The sequence below is a fragment of the Vigna umbellata genome, chromosome 8 (assembly GCF_029865625.1).
Source record: "Vigna umbellata cultivar VRB3 chromosome 8, Vumbellata_1.0, whole genome shotgun sequence".
Classification (NCBI taxonomy): Eukaryota; Viridiplantae; Streptophyta; class Magnoliopsida; order Fabales; family Fabaceae; genus Vigna; species Vigna umbellata.
Window position 1 is genome coordinate 5,005,540 of NC_142172.1, and position 10,878 is coordinate 5,016,417.

Consider the following 10,878-nt stretch of genomic DNA (forward strand, 5'->3'; position numbering starts at 1 on the left):
GGAGTTTTCTTTCTCTCTTCTCCCCCTTTCCCTACTTTTATTGCACTTGTCTATGATGTGTTGATTGTTCTGATTTCTGATCTTATGCTTATGACACATTGAGGACACTGTGTGGTTTAAGTGTGGTCTATTGGGGGAGATTCTGATTTTTCTTTGTTAGTTTTTGTTTTACGTGTTAAATTTTTTCTTTTCTAGGTTATTTTTGTCGTGTCTTGTGTACAGTTCTACATGTTTCTCTTGATTTCTGGACTTTGATTAGGTTGTAGATGTGTCTTTCACTTCATTGATACTCTGATTTGTTTGAAATCCTTGCTTTTCTCTGCTTGGGAAGATGATTATGATGTTTGAGAGGTTGATTTGATTGTGACATAAATTACCCTGTGTGAGAATTTGAGCCACTTTGTGTTCTTTCTTGTGTGTGATATGTCTCTTGATTGCTTGCACATATGCCTTGGCTTGACTCTTGTTGATAATTCTTGATTGATATGCATGTTTGGAAGTGATAAAGGCAGTTTTGTTTTTGAGCCTCTCTAGCCAAATAAGCCTACCGTGTTCTAAACCTTTGATAACCCCTTTTGAGCCTATACTTTCCTCATTTCTTTGTTTTGAAGCTCATACACTACCCCTAAGTGAAAAACCATGATTACCTTAACCTTAGGGAATTTTGGAGCTTTGGAAGTGTTTTGGGAACAAGTGTGGTCTCCTTGGGGTTTCTGATGAATTGGCTGGGTGGTTCCTCTTCTTGTTTTATGTTTGTAAATATGTTGTGTATCTTGTCTCTTATAGTTGTGTCCTAAACAGAGAGAAAAGAAAAGAGACAGGATGAAAAAATATAAAAAAAAATGAAAAAAAAAAAAGAAAAAAAAAATATTTTGTGAATAATGGAGTCAAGAAGAGGATTGAATTAGAGGTTTTGGGTGTGAGTTGACTGTGTTTACACTTGTTCCCCATTGCTCCTCTATTTCTTTTGGTTTGTAGCTTCTCATCCATATTTATCCTCCCTTGTCCTTGGCCCCATTTCACCCATTAAAGACCTTTTGATTTGAACGTGCATATGTTTTGAGTGTTGATATTAGAGGTTTGCCAAGTCTGTTGTTGTTTGCTTTCTTGAGTGCATTGAGTTGAAATTCTTTACCTTATACACTTGAGAGAAACACTGATAGTGCATCTGTGAGTTTTTGTTGCTTTTGATTCACCTCTTGAGCTGATTGATCATTTTGCCATGTCTTGAATTGCTTGGATGATTTAATGAGTATCTGCTTTCTCTGATTGATTCTGTGTTGGATATTGTCTACTTCCTTTCTTGGTCCAGATTCCTGGAGAACTGTGTAATTCTGTTTCTGTTCCTGTTTTGGAGTCTTTGTTGTCTGTCTGTCGAGTCTGTGTCACCTCCCTGATGTTTGAGTAGTTCCCTGGTTTTCGTCTTGGTTTTGCCCAGGAGTGCAAAAGACTAAGTGTGGTCTATTTTGATGAGTCGTTATTTCTTGAATTATATTTAGTTTATTGCACTTAAATAAACCAGGGAATTGTGTTTAATTGCTTGTTATTTCCCCGTTTTTCCGAATTCTGCTTAATTTGGTCGGAAATTTGTAATTGTGCTAATTTGGATTTTCTGAGCTGATTAAGTGCATTTTTGAAGTGCAGGAACATTTCGGAAATACATTTTGGGACATCAGGAAGAATGCCGAATAAATTCAAGACTCTTCACACAGACATTTTAGAATTAATTAAATTGTAACTCAGTAGTTTATAATTTCTGTATCAACTTTTATATTTTGGGACAAATTTTGGTAAATTAGATTAGACCCAAAATTAGAAGTTAGTGACTTGGCATCCTAGGGTTTTATTGTGTGGGCCCTACCCTAAAAAAAAGAAGGACACACGGCCCTTAAAAAATAGTGCAGCCGCCACTCACTGGAGACAGCTCTCGGTTTTGGTTTTTTTTAGGGGGCTTTTTGTTTTGAACGTTTTTGAAAAAAATGTAAGATTCACGCTGTCTTCTGGAGAAATGGATTGAGCACTATTGCATTGAGCACTATTTTTTTGTCTTCTTTTATTTTCTTTGCTGCACGGTTTGGCTGGTGGGAGAAGCACATGGATATTGAGAAGGAATGGTGTCCGCGTGTTGTGCTGGAAGGCTGATGAAAAGAGGAAGCTGCGTTAGGGAGAAAGTGGTGTGCGAACGAGAAGGGGCTCTTGGTTTTTTCTTTTTTCCTTTTTGTTTCCAGCAGCAAGGTGAATTCGTTTTCTCAGAAGCAAAGTGGTGCACGGTGACGTTCAGCTATGAGGCAGATCCGGAGAATTTCTTTTGAAAGAAGCGGCAATTCATTTTTTTAGAAAAAGAGGCGCTGAGTCATTGTAGCAGGAGGCACATGCGGTGCATTCATTTTGGCTTTGAGAGAAATAAATGGTGATTTAATTTGAGAAGTAGATTATGGGGGCTGGAATGATGGGCACGTACTGGAACGCTGGAGCCGAGGAAGTTTCGGTCATCATTGCTAGGTCCAGTAGATGATGGAGTGCACAATGTTGATTAAATTGGAGAGGCACGGATCCCATGGAGAAAGTGGTGTGTTGTCATGGCTTAGGAGATGCACAAGCTTTATTTTAACTTTTGAAGAAGCGGTGCTGCTTCACACAAATGGTGATTGAATTTGGAGAAATTTCAAGCTTTTCGATTCATATTCTAAGAAGTACCATGCTCATTTATTTGCTAGCATTTATTTTAAGTGTTGATTCCATGATGAATAGCATTTCACTTTAGCTACCTTTTTTTATTTTTATTATTTGTTGCATTTTAGTGTTCATTATTTTCTTCGTTGCTACATTTTGTCATTGCGTTTTATTGTTCATCTTATTTTCAAATGTTGTTTCAATCTTGGTTTGCTTTACTGATGCTTCTCATGTTGCGTTTAACGTTTAAGCTTATTTGGTGCATTTCAAGTAGATTGCTGTTATGTTTTCTGCGCGTTTATTGTTCCAGCATTTTATTTTCAAATATTGATGAATTCTGCATTCTCTGATTTTGATGTCTTTTACCGTTCGGCCTTGATGTTTGACATTTATTTTCAATTATGTTTGGTTGTATTTACTTTCCAGTTTTAATGTTGTTAATTTCTAATCGCAAAAACATTTTCAAAAACCCCCCCACTACGTGTTGATCTGAGACTGACCACAATTTGGTCCTTGAGAGACGACCTAGGAGTCACTTCCTAGCACTATACTGCATTCTTTTATGCACAGCTTTTGTTGGGAGGTGCGACCCTCTCATCAGTGGGCCTCGGCTTTCTTTGCTGGAGTGAAAGCCTAGTGGATGCTCACACCTCCTCTCGTGCTTTTTAATTTGCTGGGTGCATGAAAATGGGCATGTGCTGCACCGAGAGCTGCTGGAGCTGCTTGCTGTGCATACCCTTGCCTTGCTTCCGTGATCTCTCTGCCACCACATGCTTCCAGCCACACACATTTCTCTGCTGGACCGTGGACTTGGGCGTGTGCTTCCTTGCTTCAACTGGACTCCAAAGTTTCTTCTCATGGGCCCTATGGATGAAGAATGGAATGAGTGCAGGCCTTGTGTTGATGTCTGGACGTTGCTGGATGCGTGAAGCCCCTGGACGTGTGAAGGCCTGCTGTGTTCGTGCACCAGCGTGGCAGCCATTCTCCAATACTCACACCACTTCCAAGCTGCTAGACATCCGAATCCACCTGCCCCTTGCTGGACTCCCTTCCAGCTCTACGTGCTTTCATTTTGCTGTTGGACTCTCTTTTCGGATGCTTCTCCAATTCCAGCCCCTCACATGACAACAACCTTCTTTATCAAGCCCAAAATCAGCTATTGCAGCGCATGGAGTGTGAAGTCCATCTGCACCTCCTTTGTCTAAAAAAAAAAATATCCAATCCTATGTGTCTATGTAGCTGTTGGATGTGCGTGCCCTATCACCAACGCTGGACCTCACTCCAATTTAAATGCAGCCCGTGAGTGCCTCTTCTCTAGAAGAATTGAATGGCCCAAAACCGTGACACCACCTGCTCCTATTGAAGTCCACTTGTGACGTGTAGGCCTTTGTATTGCTGGGTGTGCTTTTTCATTCACCAATTAATAATCACTTTTCCTTAAAGAAAGAAAGAGAAGCAATACGTGAATGTAAACAGCAAAAAGCACATTTCAATAATAAAAGCTTGAATAGTAAAAGCATTGAACCAAATTGTTCACGTGACAACTACTGTGCTTTTGTGCTATAAAAATGAAAATGGAATTAGTGAGCTTTCTAAGGCCAAGACTCCACGTGAAATCAACAACATCTTCTCCCAGTGCACCCTTAAATATGAAATTCACACCTCTTCACTCATTTTACCTCCAAGTGTCCCAAATTGTATTTCCAAAATTTTTTCCTCCAATCAATAATAAAAATAATAAGCTCAGACAATTCAAATTAGTTAAAATACGAATTTCCGATCAAATTAAGCACAATTAACAAAAACGGAAAAATACTGGACATTTAAGCATAATTTCCTGATTAATTCTAGCACAATAAACTAAGTGAAGTGAACAAAATATTGACTCATCAAAATAGACCACACTTAGTCTTTTGCACTCCTGGGCAAAATCAAGACGCAGATCAGGGAATAGTTCAAAGGACGTCCAGGGTATGACACAAACTTAGCACACAGAAAACAAAGACTCGCAAGGAAACAAACATAATTTACACAGTCCTCAATAAATCTGGACAGAGAAAAGAAGTAGACAATATCCAACACAAAATCGAAGAAAGCAGATACTCATGTAATCATCCAAGCAATTCAAGACATGGCAAAATGATCAATCAGCTCAAGAGGTGAATCAAAAGTAAGAAAACCTCACAGATGCACTATCTGTGTTTCTCTCAAGTGTCTAAGGTAAGCAATGTCAACTCAATGCACTCAAGAAAGCAAACAACAACAGACTTGGGAAGCCTCTAATATCAACACTCAAAACATATGCATGTTCAAATCAAAAGGTCTTTTATGGGTGAAATGGGGCCAAGGACAAGGGAGGATAAATATGGATGAGAAGCTACAAACCAAAAAGAATAGAGGAGCAATGGGGAACAAGTGAAAACACAATCAAATACACCCAAAACCTCTAATTCAATCCTCTTCTTGACTCCATTATTCAAATTTTTTTTTTCATTTTTTCACTTTTTTTTTTATTTTTCTCTATATTTTTTTCTCATCCTGTCTCTTTTCTTTTCTCTCTTTAGCACACAACTGTAAGAGATAAGATATAAATCATATTTCTGAACACAAAACAAGAAGAGGAACCAACCAACCAATTCATCAGAAACCCCAGGGAGACCACACTTGTTCCCAAAACACTTCCAAAGCTCCAAAATTCCCTAAGGTTAAGGTAATCATGGTTTTTCACTTAGGGTTAGTGTATGAGCTTCAAAACAAAGAAATGAGGAAAGTGTAGGCTCAACAAGGGTTTTCAAAGAATCAGAACAAGGTAAGCTTATTTGGCTAGAGAGGCTCAAAAACAAAACTGCCTTTATCACTTCCAAACATGCATATCAATCAAGAATTATCAACAAGAGTCAAGCCAAGGCATATGTGCAAGCAATCAAGAGACATATCACACACAAGAAAGAACATCAAGTGGCTCAAATCTCACACAGGGTAATTTATGTCACAATCAAATCAACCTCTCAAACATCATAATCATCTTCCCAAGCAAAGAAAAGCAAAGATTGCAAGCCAAGTATCAATGAAGTGAAGTGAAAGACAAGTCTACAACTTAAACAAAGTCCAGAAATCAAGAGAAACATGTAAAACTTTACACAAAACAAAACAAAAACTACCTAGAAAAGAAAAAATTTAACACAGAAAACAAAAACTAACAAAGAAAAATCAGAATCTCCCCCAATAGACCACACTTAAATTACACAGTGTCCTCAATGTGTCATAAGTATAAGGTCAGAAATCAGAACAGTCAAAAGATGTAGACAAGTGCAATAAAAGTGAGGAAAGGGGAAGAAGGAGATGTCGTCCACTACATGGTCGTCCCCTGATCATGGTGGCAGTTGCCAATTTTGGACTATCAGGGAGATGTCGTCCACTACATGATCCAGCACGGAAGTTTTGAGGAAGAACTGCTTCATCCTCCAAATTTGTTCAAGCAGGGAAATGTCTTCCACAGCTGGATCTAAGAAGTGATTGTTGATGAGCGAGTTTAGCAGGTGCCTATTGATGTTGAAACCGTTTTGAAGGCTCGCACCCTTGTCTTCAATAGTGGGTGTTTGTTGATTAAATTCGTGTGTACCTCCTGCAACATGGTTAGTGCAATGTGGCTCTACAGAAATTACATGCAGGGGTATAACACTCAATCCCAGTGTAACAGGCTGAACCTCAAATATATTCTCAGAACATGAATCACTTTCAAATTCAGAAACAATATCAACCACAGACTCAGATTCATGTTCAGTGCATGGAGAATAAACATACGAATTTGATATCAAAAATTGGTTCTCATCATGCAGAGAGGGGGAATTAAAAACATGCTCATCACCAATATTATTATCAACAGCATAATCATCAACAACATAGTCAAAATTAGGTATGTTTACCTCCACTTCCTTGAAGATTGGTAGAGTGTGGGAAAATGAAGGTGGTCTACCTGGTTCAGAATTACTGCTTATACCTGTCTGACACTCAAAATCTTCATCAGTCTCCTCATGTGCAAGAGTAGGGCCATAGGGCGATGGGAAAGTAGGTGACGCGACAATAAGCTCATGACTCTGCTCCCCATCTCCTATGCGGATGACACTAACATCATCTGGAATCTGAACAGTCTGAAATGGTAACTCTGAATCTTGAGACTGTTCCTCAGTGAGTTGAGTGGCCATCTGCCCTATCTGATCATTCAAACTCTGAATGGATGCTCTGGTCTCTTGCATGAACTCAATGTTCTACATGGCCATCTGCCTTAGTAACTCCTTCAATGTAGGCTCAGAAGTAGAAGGTTGAGGAGCTATTTGGGAAGGAGCATCATATTGCTGACTCTCGTATTGTTGGACTGGTGGAGACATAAAAGTACTCTGGAATGGTGGTTCCTGATATTGCTGTGGAGCATCATACCATCCCAAGCTAGGGTCATTCCATCCAGGATCGTTGCTGTAACCATACTGCACAGGGGAGAATTTGCTCAGAAACTGATGCTCAAGATATCCCCAATCGGTAACGGATCTTAGAGGAAGATAGTCTTTCCAATCCTTAGCTGCTCCTTGTAATGAATGCGGAAATGCCCCCAAGAAAATGTGATCAAGAGGGACATGTGGAGGCTTCAGTGAAGAGCACATGATGTGGAACTCCTCCAAATGTCTATGTGGGCATTCTCCTGCAAAACCATGAAACTTAGGCAGCAGATGTATCAGTCCAGTGGTGAGAACGCAATGAACATCATCCTCATTAAGTGAAACCGGCTCCCAAAGAGAGCTCTCATAAGTTGGAGGATGAGCCATATTATTCTCAACATAAAAGTCAGCAGAATTACAATCAGAGTACCACGCAGAAGGAGAATCATAATCAGAGGCATTGGCAGAATAAGCACTATTCACATAACCAGAATAGATAGACATGGAAAAAGAAAAATACTAAAAATTACGAAACAAATAAAACACAACACATTTATACATGGAACACGCACACACAAAACAGAACATCACATCACAAGACAAGACAAAACACAACACACAATAACACAACGAAAGACCTAAAACTGAACCGTTGGTCCCCGGCAACGGCACCATTTTGATGAGAGGGTCGCACCTCACACAAAAATTGATTGCATAAAAGAATGCAGTATAGTGCTAGGAAGTGACTCCTAGGTCGTCTCTCAAGGACCAATTTGGGTTCAGTCTCATATCAACACGTAGTGGGGGGGTTTGAAGTGTTTTTGTGATTAGAAATTGAACTAAATTAAAACTGGAAATTAAATACAACTAAACATAATTGAAAACACTGAAATAAAGGAACAAAGCACGAAGACCGAACGATCCTACATATGGTCGAACGGTACTAAAACAAGATGTGTGAACTATTTAAAATGCAACAGATAATATAGACACATTTGGTGTTATTCAAATGCAACACTTAAGCTAAGACATTAAAGACACACAATGCAGCAGTAATAATAAAAAAAAACGCTTGGCTAATAACGGAATCACATTGCAGCCTCGAAAAGAAGATGTATCTTTAACTAATAAATGAAATGCAAGAACTCGTAATAGCGAAATAAAATAAGATGAGTGAGCCGCTTCTACCTGAATTCATTCTAATATATAGAATATAAAGACAACACTTGGTTCATGCGTAAAGAAGTAAAAAGCAAACACCTGTTGGAGCACCCCGTCTCAAGCAAAGATAAATTCCTTTTCTCCAAATAAACAAATGTAACCGTGCTTCGTTCTTTCTTAAAATCACAATCAACATTTTCCTCTAAAATAAATTTAGCGTCCAATCTCAATAGCAAATGGAAAATGCAAGTGGAAAAATGAACAACCTCCCAGCTGGAATCAATTTAAATGCACCGTGTATCAAGGACAAAGCTCAATAGCAAATGGAAAATGCAATGTTTAGCTAAAGAAAATTGAAATCACCACACATTCACCACGTTATCAAGGTACTAAGAATAGCAATTATGAACATTGAAAAACGTGAATGATGATTCAATGAAATTAATTTCCCAACCAGCAGCTCTTTCACTTTTTGTATTTCAACACCCATCCAAGCATGAATACAATATATCAAAAGAAAACCTTTTGGCTATTCCCTAGTTACGTGACAGCTTTTCTCTTCCAAACAAATGAATTACTGTGTTTCCCTAAAGAAAGAAAAAAAATCAAATCCCTGGTGCTGCTGGAATAGAAAATGCCGAGAGAGACCCCTCCCGTGGGTGGCTGCTCCTCCCGTGACTACATATTTATAAAGCCAAAAAAACATTTTCATAGGTGGCGGCTGGAGCTTCCTGATATCCAACAAAACCAGCCCTAGGCCGAGACACCTCAACCTCCTGGAGCTCTCTCCTGTAAATGCATCAACGCTGTTGCCTCCTCTTTGCTCATGGGCCGTGTGCTGCTGGACGTAGCACCCTTCCTCTCCATGCACACCAAAATGAAGGCCCCTTGGACGCGTGACCAATCTGCTCCTGTTGGACCATGGAGCTTGCTGGACCGAGGGCTTCATTCCATCCAGCACCCCCTGGGCCGTGACCGAGGACGTGGAGGAGTTCTTGCTTCTGCTGGAAACGTGAGTTTTTGGACGCTGCTAGACTCTCCTCTCCGTGGTGCCAAGCTGGACCGCTTCTTCATGCTGCTGCCAAACTGGACGGGAGCTGCTTCTTGGATGCTGGACCAGACCTTGCTCCTGCTGGATGTGGGCCTCGGCTTTCTTTGCTGTAGTGAAAGCCTAGTGGATGCTCACACCTCCTCTCGTGCTTTTTAATTTGCTGGGTGCATGAAAATGGACATGTGCTGCACCGAGAGTTGCTGGAGCTGCTTGCTGTGCACACCCCTGCCTTGCTTCCGTGATCTCTCTGTCACCACATGCTTCCAGCCACACACATTTCTCTGCTGGACCGTGGACTTGGGTGTGTGCTTCCTTGCTTCAGCTGGACTCCAAAGTTTCTTCTCATGGGCCCTATGGATGAAGAATGGAATGAGTGCAGACCATGTGTTGATGTCTGGACGTTGCTGGATGCGTGAAGCCCCTGGACGTGCGAAGGACTGCTGTGTTCATGCACCAGCGTGGCAGTCATTCTCCAATACTCACACCACTTCCAAGCTGTTGGACATCCGAATCCGCGTGCCCCTTGCTGGACTCCCTCCAGCTCCACATGCTTTCATTTTGCTGTTGGACTCTCTTTTCGAATGCTTCTCCAATTCCAGCCCCTCACATGACAACAACCTTCTTTATCAAGCCCAAAATCAGCTGTTGCAGCGCATGGAGTGTGAAGTCCATCTGCACCTCCTTTGTCTAAAAAAAAAATATCCAATCCTATATGTCTATGTAGCTGTTGGATGTGCGTGCCCTATCACCAACGCTGGACCTCACTCCAATTTAAATGCAGCCCGTGAGTGCCTCTTCTCTAGAAGAATTGAATGGCCCAAAACCGTGACACCACCTGCTCCTATTGAAGTTCACTTGTGACGTGTAGGCCTTTGTATTGCTGGGTGTGCTTTTTCATTCACCAATTAATAATCACTTTTCCTTAAAGAAAGAAAGAGAAGCAATACGTGAATCTAAACAACAAAAAGCACATTTCAATAATAAAAGCTCGAATAGTAAAAGCATTGAACCAATTTGTTCACGTGACAACTATTGTGCTTTTGTGCTATAAAAATGCAAATGGAATTAGTGAGCTTTCTAAGGTCAAGACTCCACGTGAAATCAACAACATCTTCTCCCAGTGCACCCTTAAATATGAAATTCACACCTCTTCACTAATTTTACCTCCAAGTGTCCCAAATTGTATTTCCAAAATTTTTTCCTCCAATCAATAATAAAAATAATAAGCTCAGACAATTCAAATTAGTTAAAATACAAATTTCTGATCAAATTAAGCACAATTAACAAAAACGGAAAAATACCGAACATTTAAGCACAATTTCCTGATTAATTCTAGCACAATAAACTAAGTGAAGTGAACAAAATATTGACTCATCAAAAAGCAATTGATGAAGCCTATTATAGACAATACTGTGGAGGTGAGGAAGCAGCTCAGCCAGTTCCACCACGCCGTACTCGTAGAGAAAGAGGGCAAGCACAGAGTCAGGTATCTGCTGAGACACATGAAGCAGAACCTTTTCAAATGAGGGACATGTACATGTCTCTTATAGGTGCATAGTT